Below are 13,643 nucleotides of genomic sequence, written 5' to 3' on the forward strand. Positions count from 1 at the left end.
TTGTAACGGCACATGAGACAGAGGATAAATAAAATTATATTGTTGTTTTGTATCCGGACTGCAGATCTTGTATCAGATTGCAAGTAATAGTCTGGTCAAAATAGAAATTTCAAAGAACAGAAATTCCAACGGAGCTAAATTTTGGTAGAGAACTTGGGTACACCAGTAGAAATGAAGGGTGAAAAGTCCCCATTGATCCCATGTGTGCTAAAAAAGTTATTCAAGGTTAAAGTTAAAATTTTCTGATTTTTTAAATTTTTCTTGAAAACGGTAAGTTTTATCGAAAATATAGCCCAGACAAAAATTGGAGATCATAAAATTATCTACAAAAATGTTCCGCATATTTTTTTCTTAAGAATCACCATTCCTAAGATATCGCCATTCTAAGAGTTGAAAGAGTTACAGTCTACATGATATGCACATAAATACCACATATATACATAGTCAGGCACTTAATATAAATAAATATGCCTATTCGTATCTCTTATATCTTCAAACCATACAATTCTGAGAATATACACTCAAAAGAAACTCAGTCCCTTAGCCAGTCCCTTCTATATACCCGCATGGCCTTGATCAACGTCTGCCTACTCTATTGTCCACGTGACGACGCTCATGTGCCTGCTTTTTTAAAGTGGCTTAAGTGAAATACTTTTGTGTTGAACGTTTCTTTCGAGTGAATACATGTATTTATTTCTAGCGTCTACTATTACGCTTTGTACCCATTAATATTTTGAAGAAATGTCACAATCGTGCTTTATTTGCAATAAACTTTTGACGGAAGATGAAATTGTTACAGTTAGTCGTGAAATGAAAACTTTGATCGATGCAAGTATCGAAAGAGGCGATGGATTTGTTAATTATCTGAGAAGTGCAAAGTCTGTAACAGTTCACGTGGATTGCCGAAAATCATACATCCAGAAAAGTTCAATTGCTGCTATCAAAAGACAACATGAGGATGGACAAGCTACTACATCAAAAGTTAATCTACCTCGTACTAGAGCACGAGTAAGTAAATCCGACTTTTGTTTTAAAAAATATTACTTATTTTGTGGCGATGAAGCGGATGAAGAGGCTGAAAAAAATCACTGCATCGTCGACAAAAAATTTATAACGTTGCTACACTTTCATTCAAAGAATCCGTTTTGACAGTAGCTCAGGATCATTCTGATGACGTGTATGATTTAGTTGTTGCTGAGGCTAAGTATCATGACAAGTATCAAGTTCAGGCATGGCTAGGCAATTAACTAAACCTCGAAGACTGGGATTGGAAATTAACAGTCAATATTTTATTACATTTTATATTATACTTATAATACTATACTATAATATTACATATAATATTATATTTTATACCGATTCAAACAATCCTCCCACCTGCTCCGGAAAAACTCCTAAACACTATTTTTTTGCAATTGTAAAAAAGGTTGTAGTGTTAAATGTGGCTGTAGAAGAGTAGGGTTGTCGTGTTCACCAGCGTGTACTAATTGCCAAGGCCAGTCTTGCTCGAATGTTCAGTCGAATCCTATAGACGAAGATCTGTGTGATATCGATGAAGAGACAGCTGATTCATGTTCAGTTGAACAATTTATGGATATCCAGCAAGAAGAAGAGGAAGAAGAAGAAATCGAAGAAGACATGGCTGTTGAAGTCAAATTTGAAGAGTATGAATCAGATTAAAATATTAACATAAATTAGAACTACAGTTTAAAATAATCACCTATAGCACAATATCAATATCACTAATCATCTTGCGGTAAATACAGTATTTTCCCATAAAGCTCCGTCATAACAGATCGTGGAAGAAAAAGCGCCAAGTACACTACCTCATAGGTCGTGTGGAAATGGGTGCGTATCATGTAGAATGTAAGTCCTTCAACTTTTAGAATGGCGATATCTTAGGAATGGTGATTCTTAGGAAAAAAGTATGAGAAACATTTTTGTAGATAATTTTATGATCTTCAATTTTTGTCTAGGCTATATTTTCGATAAAACTTTACTGTTTTCAAGAAAAATTCAAAAAATAAAAAAAAATTAGCTTTAACCTTGAATAATTTTTTTAGCACACATGGGATCAATAGGGAATTTTGGCACTTTATTTCTACAGGTGTACTCAAAGTCTGTACCAAAATTTAGCTCCGTTGGAATTTCTGTTCTTTGAAATGTCTATTTTGATCGGACTATATGCTATATACGCAACATAAGAAGAATGTTGAGTTGGCTGTATCGTACTGACCTATCTCATTGCTTCCAATAATGTCAAAAGTGCTTGAGAAGATGGTATTATCTAGAATACTGGATATCATTTCATAAAAAGGTCTTTTTACGCATCAATTTGGCTTCTAGAGAAATCATTCTACGATCAAACAAGGTAGGTAATAGAAACAAGATTACTGAAGCTATAGAACAGAAACAATATTCTACCGCCACATTTCTCATCATCGAAAAGTTTGATAAAGTAGAGGCCTGCTATATAAAATAAAACTAAACCTTCTTATCGCCTTTTATCATGTAATAAAGTCTTATCTCAAGACCAGAACATTTTTGGTGAAAATACAAGGCAGTATCTCTGACATTCACAAAATCAGACCTGGCGTTCCCCAGAGTAGCGTCTTAGGCTCATTCTGTACACCTTCCTATACCAGTCGATAACTCTAGTGGTCCAGATAGTGCACTATTCACATTTGCAAATGACACAGCCATAATAACCACTTACGATAAGCCCGTGGCAGCTTGTCATTTACTTCACAAACACATCGAAACTTTGGACTTTGGCTAAATCAACGGAGAATAATATTAATTCTGAACAAATGCAATCATATTATTTTCACGTTAAAGAAAGCCAGTATACTTCCCATTATGCTCAACCATACTACACACCATACTACAAACTAAAATAGTCATTTAGGTTCATATCTGAACTCCAAATTTACCTGGAAAAATCACATTTACGAAAAGATAGGACAAACTCAAACTAAAAAGGAAAGTATGCAGTAAGTAAGTAGTATTGGTTTACTAGTAAATATTTCAAACTCGATTAAGCATTCCGCACACGAAAACACACCGTTGCTATATAAATCAATCATAAAACTTTCAATCTATAATTCTTAAAACAGTAGTCAATGCAGGTTTGTTTTCGCAGCGTGAAGGTTACATGTGTGGACTTTTTTTCATTAATTTTGAAGCCCCATTTATGGAACCACTTTTCCATAGCGTCGAGACCTCGCTGGAGAGTGGATGAGGCAATTATCGGGTTGGCGTGGGACGCTAATAGCGCTGTGTCGTCAGAAAATGTTGCTATAGTTATTTCTGTTGATATTGGTAAATCGGCAGTGTAGATGGAGAATAGAAGGCGTCCGAGGACACTGTCTTGGGGTATGCCCGCTTCTATTGGGAAAATTGTGGTAATGGCGTCTGCGTATTTAACCATGAATTGCCTATTGGTTAGGTAGGACTTTAGCATGGAGTAGTAAGTGTGTGGTAGGACTTTTTTAAGTTTGTAAAGAAGCCCTTCGTGCCATACTTTGTCGAATGCCTGTTGAATATCAAGAAATACCGCTGAGCAGTATTTTTTCTTTTCGACGGTTTGGCTGATACTGTGTGTTATTCGGTGGATTTGCTCTATTGTGGAATGCTGCTTCCGAAAGCCGAATTGATGATCTGGCAGAGTTTTCAGATCCTCTAGAAGTGGAAGGAGTCGATTCGTTAGCAACTTTTCGAATAGTTTAGACAAAGTGGGTAGAAGGCTAATTGGTCGATAGGAGCTAGTTTCGTGTATTGGTTTTCCGGGTTTAGAGATGAGCGTAATTAGTGACGTTTTCCAGGTTTTGGAATAGTATTCAAGGCGAAGAATTGCGTTGAAGATTGAAGAAATGAGTGCAATCCCTTTTACGGGTAGTTCCTTAATTGCTTTATTACTTATTTGATCATGTCCCGGTGCTTTCCTGGGGTTCAGACGATGGATTAATTCAGTAACCTCTAGAGAAGTGAAAGGTTTAATGGGAGGAAACATTTGGAAGGGAGAATGCAGGTATCCTGTTATTTCCGGAGCGGTATTGGAGGAATGAGGTTTAAAAACGTTGGATAGGTAGTTGGCGAACAGGTTGGCTTTTTCTATAGAGCTTCGTGCCCATCCGCTTTGCGGACAGCGAATTGATGGTATTATTTGCGGGGGACGCGTGAGTTTCCTGGAAGCCTTCCATAGTGAGTAGTTGGAGTCGGCAGAGGGGGACAAATTGATGAGATACTTTTGGAAACAGTCATTTTTGTATTTTTTAATAATTTTGGTTAACTTCCTGGTTGCGTTGTTTAGTTTGTATTTGTCGTCCGGTGTTCTATGGGTTTGCCATACTCTTCTTAGTCTTCGTTTTTCTGTGATTTTGTTTAATATGTAATGGGGATATTCGTGTTTGCTGATAGTAGTCTTAGTAGCCTACTAGCTACGCTAAGAGAAATATTATGTCGGGTTGTGTAACTAGTACTTTCGAATTGATAACTGACAAACACATAATGGAACACATAAAAGATTGCACTGAAATCGAGGCACATCGAGTTTTGAAAAAAGACTGGTCAATCACAGTTGTTGAGTTACATAGTTTTTTAGGAATTCTATATGCCCGGGGCGCATATGCTCAGGCAAGCTTCTTATCTATGGTCGAAAAAATGGGAACCCGCTTTCTTCGCAAACACAATGCGCAGAGATAAATTTACAGAAATTCTGTAAATACGCTTTGACAAAAAAAAAAAAAAGTAAAAGTCCTCCTTCTAAGCACCAAACATACAGGTGTACGAATAGAAGATAATTATAAACGTGTTCCAGAAACCATTGCTTTTTACAATAAAACAAAGTATGGTGTTGACCAAATGGCACGCAAATATAGTTTGAAAGCAAGGAGTTTCCGATGGCCCCTTCAAGTCTTTTTCAATATTTTGGAATTGGCAGCGATAAACGTGTCACGTAAAATAAAAAAGGAGTAGCTCAGACGAAGAGAAAAATAAAATGTAAAAAAAATAAAGAAGGGAATGTATTTCTTGACACTTAGTTTACACTGATTACGATTTGGTTCTGAGCTCCAGCCGTGACTTTCCAAGACTGAACTTCTTACAATTTGACTTTCAGTGGGATCTTTTTCTTTGTCACCCCAATATCAATGTCAATATCCCCACTACGTCGTAGGCATACGTGACCGTTGCCATGCACCCCTTTCTTCTAGAACATTCGGCGGAAGGACCGCTGGAACATCGATGACTCACTAGGCACTTCGGCGATATACATTGTCGCCAAGTGCCGCCACATCTTTACCTCCATCATCGGTCCATCGGATTTGAAGGGTGCCGGTCGTGACAAACGTGTAGATATTATATAAAGAGTGCGCCAGACCGAAAATATCCAGAAAGGAGTTTATATTTTGTTTAGCCGAGGGATTAGCCGGAGAAAACAAGGAGAACATTTGCCAAAGATCAGACGCTTCATTTCTGTCACCTTCAACGTCAGGAGAGCGAAAAAGTTGCCAAGTAGGCTTCTGCAAAAAAAATAGAAGCACTAATTGTTGTATATATTGCAAAAAGATCGTGTGCGGAAAATGCACAAACAAAATTCAGTATATTTACAAAAAATGTGCTCAATAAATATGATTACCCTATACCGTTAATATTATCGTTATCTTTTTCGTGATAATTTTGAAAAAAAGACTTTTTACTTATTAATAATTTATTTAAACGTGAAGTCTAATAATGTTCAATTTAGACTTAACTTGAATAAATCGATTTTTTAAAGAAAATGCGTATTTTCGTTTACCCGTCAATTTGACGGGTGCTCGTAGAGATAGGTATATAAGTAACGGCCATAAACCGAGTGTTAATAAAGAGATTGAATATACACAAACTTACAATAGTTACGGTATGAACGGCTACAGTTAGGTGTATAGCGGTTCATAAAAGAGTTTTATCGTATATTATATGTCGGAGATGGAGAGACATCGGAGCCTTCCGTCGAAACCAGGAAAAAACCCCTAATATTGTAGTTTGGATTCCACCATAGCCGTAGTTAAACAATCACCATCCTTCAGCCCGATTGTAATTGCCTGCAATCTATGAAAATGAGTTTGGGTTCGAGGTGACAACCAGTCACCGAACGTAGCCGCGATCAAGGGACGAACATTTTTCTAACAAAGTCATGAAAAAGTCTATAGCCCTCCATAAAAAGAAATAGTTGTAACGGCACTCGACAGTAAGCATACTAACGGTTTCTGTCTCATAGCTCGTCATAAGCAGACCCTATTCTATGGGTAGGTCGATTGCCGGTTGTCGAGACATATTCGCAAAACATATGCAGCCAGCCTAATGACCCGTCATAAACCTTAAACCTTAATTAACGAAAATAGGCAAACAGTCTTTTCGGCGAATGACACTTCCGAAGACTGACCAATTAACAATAACGGCAATTTCCCTCACTCTCCGAACGAAGACTTGTCTCCACGAATATAAAAGACCTGGTGCCGCTAGAGAGTGGGGCAGTTTTCCTAAACAGCGTCACCGTGAGAGCTTCGAGTACGATTTCATCGACTAAGGTATCATTTCGATAGAGTGCTTACTTCGCGTGCTAACTGAGAGTACCACCTAGGCGTTGCCGACGAGTAAAGAGTAAAAGAGTCCCGTTGACCGCGGATTCGTTATCGAACCTAAGACTATTGTCATTCGCATCGCGAGTACCTAACCGCCGCAGTTTATTTGTCAAACCTCACATCTCCATACTTGTGTCAATAAACTCTGGATCATACCTTGACAATGGCTACTACTGGTGAAGATTCGTTGCTTGCCCACACCTCCAATCCTACTGCCACTCCGACATATATAACAACAGCAACAATGATAATAATATATTTTACTATTTACTATATATACTACTTTATATGTTTACTATTTTTGGTAAACATTCATAAAAAAAGTCACGTGTAAAGCTCAATATTTTGAATAATTGCTTCCTATACGTATAACCGGCGATCAGCCTTAGTTATCGGGTTATATCCAAAATTATCCTGCTGCTTAGTCTCAAGTTTTCAGGCTGGATTTGGTTAATAATAATATTAATCCAACGCTTTGTGCATCTTATCGATATTGTCGATATTAGTTGGAATATGTTAATGTCACTAGCAAAGGTGTTAATATAAAAACGATCGCATAAACAGATCTCGACACTTGCTAGGGAAAATCGTTCGAAAATTGGATCGTGTAAGATCAACATAGAGATCAATAAAGTTCTCATTCTGCGAGACAGACAGAGATGAGTAAGGTATCTCTGTCTGTATCTGAAACTTTCATAACACATCACGTATACGCAGACCGAGTACCTTGTCTTCTATGTAGATCTTTATGATCCATTTTTGTGACGGTTTCTTCTATGCTTTCGATACGAGTCTCGAGATCCGTTTATACGATCGTGAATATAAATAATGTTGGCCGGATTAATATTACTACTGACCCAATCCAGCTTGAAAACTAACGCCGAGCGATATTTCTGCATATAACTCGAAATCGAAGAAGAGTCTTCTCTTATCAGCTTGCAAGAAAATTCTTAGCTTATAATGTAGAAAATTACTTATAATTTAGAAATTAGTAAACCTGAAAATATAGAAGTTGTCAAATAAAACAGTTTTGCAAAGCTTGACAATTCTATTGTCAATTCATTATTGTCTCATATTTACTTCTAAGAGTCAATTTAATTGCGTCGTAGCATTCTACTATACATATTATGGCCTGCGGATTGGCTTTGTTGCGTATAAGCCTTCAGTCAATGTCACTGATCATTAAGCATAACAAGAAAGAAAGAAATGCTATATTCTGCAATGATGCGGATATCCATACACGGCAAAACACTTTCTTTATTCTTCCTTTACCTCTTTCATTCCGTTCAAACTTCCAGATTGTGCTATAAAAATAGAAGAAGATAAATGCTTCCACAATTTTATACTCTGATCATCACTCATCTTTTATGTAATCAACACATATTTTTAACTTTAACCCATTAAAGCATAATAAGTGCAGGTTGAATAATACGTTGCAGCAGTCCACTATAAATTGAAAATAGAAAGGAAGTATTGTAATTTGAAAAAAGGAAGCTTATCCCAATGCTTCGAAATATGTACACATTTCAATATTTTCAAACTTTACATAGTTATAATATCTAGATGAAAGAAGCGATAGTAACGAAAAAAGGATTAGCTTTTCTTTTTATAATCACAATATAAATTCAATAGAATTCAATTATGCGATTTAACTAAAAAATAATTGCAAATAAAACTTTTATCCTAAAAATCTTTGTTACCTTGAACAGATCCTCATTCCTAATTATAATTAAGACGGTATTAAACAATAAGTTGGAGTTATGAAATACATTTGAATGCGAAAAAAGATGTAATTTTTTAAGTATAACAGTAAATATGTATGTTGGAAAGCAAAAAATACTGATTATCAATATAATAATATCGCGTTTCGTCTCACTTTAATCAAGAAAATTTTAACAATTAATGGAATGTTTATTACCAAAGAAATTTTAAATTAAAAAATTTCGTCGTTGTATTAGTTTTTTATTTCACTGATGCAAGGGCGAAATGCACGACTCTGTCGTGTGACCCTTTCAAGTGACCGAGATAAAGTCACGGGAACAGGGATGATACAATGACACAATGGTACAATGGTGAAGACTGATGACATTCACAAAACAGTCTTATCGTATCCTGCCGGAGACGGGAGACCGAAAGTATCCACGAGACCAGATAGTATCTCTCCGACAAATAAACAAAAGGTAGCCGACCTGTCGCAACGCAACCTGCCGCTCTAATCTAACAACGTTCGACCCGCTTTCATGGGTTTATACGAAGTCTGAGAAATAATGAGAATGAAATAATTACACTCTTTTGGGTTAAATAGGGAAACGGATGAACAATTCTTAGGTGTGCTCTGATCTTCACCGAATCCATATGGGTGTTTTTGTATGTCTCTTTTTTCAGTGCTTCGTCGCGAATTCCACGATAATGCACCAAGCCCTTCATGCATAGTTATAATATAAGAGATTTCCCTGTTAAAAAATTCATTGCAATCCTCCAACGCCCACTTTAAATCCCGGCCTGACACCTTGCGACTCTTTTTTATCCCCAAAATTAAAACCTGAATTAAGAGATCGCCATTTCGGCGCCGCGATAAACGCCCAAAGAGCTGTGACGAAAGATCTGAACATGATAACACGGGAAGACTCCAAGCATTGTTACGAAGAATGACAGAAGATTGTGTGCGTTCTCATGGAACATACTTAGAAGGGGATAACATCTGTGTGAATATTTTTAATAAATATCGTTTTGTGGTGGATGATTTAACGCGTTGATTTAAATAATGACGAGACGAATTGATATTTGATATCGTCAAATGTATTTAAAATTATTTTAAGTACAAAGTTAATCGTCGTTCGCTAAATATACTCGCTAAGGACGCTCGATATACGTATATTAGGTAATGCTTACGTTCGTTCAATACTGACTGTCCTAGAGAGCATGTTCGTTTATTTATACTGGTCGGGGGAGTACCGGAAAGTTTAAAATCGACTTCAGTTGACGGCTGCACGTAGCGGCGATATTGTTTTGTCCGGAGTTTGTTTATCGTTACGTTTCGTACGTCAAGACGGTGCCAATGACCCGAGGCAAAACAACATGAGTCACCCTCGATTCGCCTCGTCCTACGACTCATGTGCCGCTACAATTTTATAAAATAATCCTTATTGCTTTCCAGACAGACCTTGTATCTATAATTAGTATTAAGAAATCTATCTCCATCTGCTGCACGTCATTCGGCTACGACTTCTCGAGAGAGCATAAACAAATTGACATTTACGGCCAGCTACCTACATCATCGAGTACAAGGTCATAATTTAGGTTTAAATTAAAATTTATGATTCCCATCTTACGAATGAAAAGATTCGCTTTACCTCTGACTGTCGCAAACACGTGGCAGACCAGTTTAAGGTGGTGTTTGATGTAAGGTGCCCAAGAAATACTCGGCGTCGTTCAAAAATATAATGTATTTAACAATCAACAATCTTCGCCTTCAACTAGTTTCGTACAAAGCATATCTTACCGAGCATATCTTTCCGCAACTAAATTTTTAACAAATTCTTCGAACTTTTACCTTTATTCTTTCGCTATTTCTGTCTCGCCTTTTTGTAAGTCTGCTTAAACATTCTTCGAATAGGGAAGCTAAGGTGTTTGATTTGAATGCTTTTGAATTTGCTGTGCAAGAGAAATCCAAAATACACATTTGTGAAATGAATATTAACTTATATATGATTATACTTATCAATATAAATTTTAATAAAGTTCTCCTAGACCCATCTTTATGATTTTGTGTTTGTATTTGTATCTAAGGATTAGTATCCAAGGATGCAAAAGATCCAAAAATATAAAAATAATTGTTCTACTGAATGTAAAGGATTAAATTTTTTTTAATGGAGGGGTATTTAAAGACCGATTACCAAAACCAATGAATTTCAATGGAAAAAAAAGAAAACTTAATTAAGAAATTGAAGTAAATCATCTTGTCTCGTGAGAATCATTAAAAGTGTCTAATAATAATAAATTATTACGTTTATAAATTGTCTGAAATGTTATATAATTATACAATTAGGTTGTTGTAATTGGAAAAAATACGTCTCATTTATCACGTTGGTCTTGCTGCGAAAATAAGCTGTTTTCGATATTTTTATTATCATCATTTATTGTGCACTCGATAGCCAAAAATGTTGGCTCAAATACTTTTTTCGTTACGCCACCGCAAGTGGTTGAAAAACTGAGTCGCATTAGACGGTACACCCTGTATATTAATCGTTATAAAACTAATAATAAGTGTCAAGATAACTATGGAAAAGGCTACTGAAATGCTATAACTTTTCTGACGTCATGTCCCATTTTCTTTCTCCCGATTCTTGATTATATCTTTTTAAACATGAGTATTATAATTTGATATATAATGTTATTGAGATTTACGAGAGTATCAGATACGTGCCAATGTAGCTATAATGTAACGCCTCATGCGTTTATAGTTCACATTTACGTGTTCTATTATTTATTATTATTATTATTATTATTACGTGTTCCTTTTCCCCTCCTTCTACATGAGTCAATAATAAACTTGTTTTTTTACCCAGTTTATTGTTAATAAAAATTCAGCGCCAAAGCATCGAATAATTTCGTCATAGGAATTTGTACTTGAAATCGTTTGAATGTTTATAAAAATGTTAGGCGGACGAATAAAATGGATATTGCTGATTCACAGATTTCCAAAGTTTATAGTACAATACCTATTCTCAATTGAATGTAAGACACTTTGAAAAATTCTTTACAATAGTAACAAATTGTTCTATTGTTTTCTGCGAACAAAGGCAACTACTCGTGCTTCGCACAATCAACATTTCGCAAGCTTCGAGAGATGAGAATTTAGTGGAATTACAGTACAGCACAAAGCAAACTGGTCTTACTATGCTATCTCATACAGTTACGTTGAATATGTTCATATATTGTACATACATTTATGTCATATAGAGATTGTATTTTCGACCAATCGCGGGGAGACGCAATCGCGAGGACAGACGTCAACGGGAGTTGTAAATTCCCGTTACGATTATAGCAATCGACACTACGAATTGATCGATCCCCTGATTTCGGTTAAGACAATAGGGGTGATTCAGTTAGTATAACATTGTGATTCACAGAATTATAAATTATATATTTCCAACACTTAATTTACACTGTTGAGTAGGTATAAATAGATAACTTGTCGCACGAAGATAAGATAGATACGCACACTAGAGCAAGGCTCTTATAATTGAATTTAGTATGTTAGTGGACGTAGCACTGTAGGATATTTAATAGAGGAGGTGAATGTTCGACAATGCCGAAAACCGACTTGGATAGTTGACGTGAATTACGCTCCTCTGGCGTTGTGCTTAGACTTAGACGTTAGGTGTTAGATTTTGTACTATGCTGGTCGCTCTTATGTTCATACGGAAGAAAGTTCGGTGTGGGTGTACCCCTTTGCATGAAGAACGCGGATTCGTTGTTCACACTTTTCATTAGGAAGTGAGGGTAGGGATGCTTGAAGGGATGAGTAGGAAGCCTCCTACCATCGTGGTTGGTAGGTGACCTTGTTCATGAGAAAAACCAGCTTGTTTTGTTAGATAGCTGTTCGATTTTTCCTAATAGATGCGTACCCGCTTTCTCCGCGTTTTTAAGTGCGCCTAATAAACCCAAGGACCTCTCTAAAAACCAGATGTGCTTCGAAAATATTTTTTGGCTTAAGAAATTCTTCAGGACAAAGGGATTGACTGAAGACGCCTGTTGATACAATACAGTGACAGCGAAAGAATATATTGGGTCCTTAGGTTTATTGAGGGTCGGAATGACGTTACGCAGGCCGTTGGCTGCGTCCGGTCGCGAGGGCCGGAATGCATACGTTTTAGGCGACGCAATAGAGATTATGATTTTAGTGGCCTCATAAATATTGGAGAGACGAGGAACAAAATGTAGAATGAACCAATTTATTTATAAAATTAAAGAAAAGACTGCTATTATGAAACAAAGTGTTTAATTCCTTCCTTAGGCTTCATAAATGACGATGACAGGAGAAAAATATAATAGCTACATTTTTGTTAATTTCCTAATTTTAATGTCGCTTTATGATTAAACAGCATTAATATGATATAATTGAAAATGAAAGTAACTTGATAGATATAACGACGTAACTCTTAAAAATAGCTGGTGAGTTGATGAAATTTTATGGAAATTAAGATCGCAATTTTTAAGAGAAATATTTTAGCACTTTCGATATCGTAATATTATGCCTGGCAATACTTCTAAAAGTAGATAAAAGAATACATGTTTAGTGTCAAAATCAAATATTAAGACAATTTCGGTAATATGGGATTAATTGTCGACATAGTGAATTCTAAAACTGCTTATAAAATGTAGAAAATGTGACTTATCATGTTTGTCCGTTCAAAGGAACAAAAATTTTGTATATTCATCATAGTTTCAATTGCTGAGAAACGGCTACTGTTATTTATAAATGATGACTACTTAGTAGATTGTAATGGTCCGATAGAGCGTCACCCGGACGAAGCACCGCGACTCAATAACATCGAAGCCTTACGCTCTTTCAGGTATCGCTAATGCTCATCCCGCCTAGGATCTTCAGCGTTTCTAGCGTACAAAAGTGCAGTGACCAGCACTTTGCGAGCATGCAGATTGGCCATTTTTTTTTTGTTTTGCGTTCGCTAAAAAGCAATCAGCGATAAGCAGGAAAGCGATATTTCTGGATCTCCTTTTCGGGCCTTGTTAGACGCTCGATCGAATCCCACGTGGCGTCGGACAGACTGGTACGAATCGTTCAACCGTGAATATCAATCAGAGAATTAGCTTCGCATGAATCATTCAAAACGACTAGCTCCGCCTCGTCCGTGCCTTCGAATCGTTAACATCTCCTCCATCGGATGCGAAGCGAAGAAACATTACGACCTTTCGGTATTTGGAAGGAGCAGATTCATCTGTATTTCTCGACTCATCAACATCTCCAATCATTCGTGGAGATATAATTGTCCAATC

The 13,643-nt window shown here is 36.5% G+C and overlaps 1 pseudogene; it reads left to right on the plus strand.

Moving 5' to 3' along the window:
• Nucleotides 1–488: 488 nt before the first annotated feature.
• Nucleotides 489–1,249, plus strand: LOC125386196 (annotated as a pseudogene).
• Nucleotides 1,250–13,643: the final 12,394 nt, after the last annotated feature.

Source organism: Bombus terrestris, chromosome 13, assembly GCF_910591885.1.
Source record: "Bombus terrestris chromosome 13, iyBomTerr1.2, whole genome shotgun sequence".
NCBI lineage: Eukaryota > Metazoa > Arthropoda > Insecta > Hymenoptera > Apidae > Bombus > Bombus terrestris.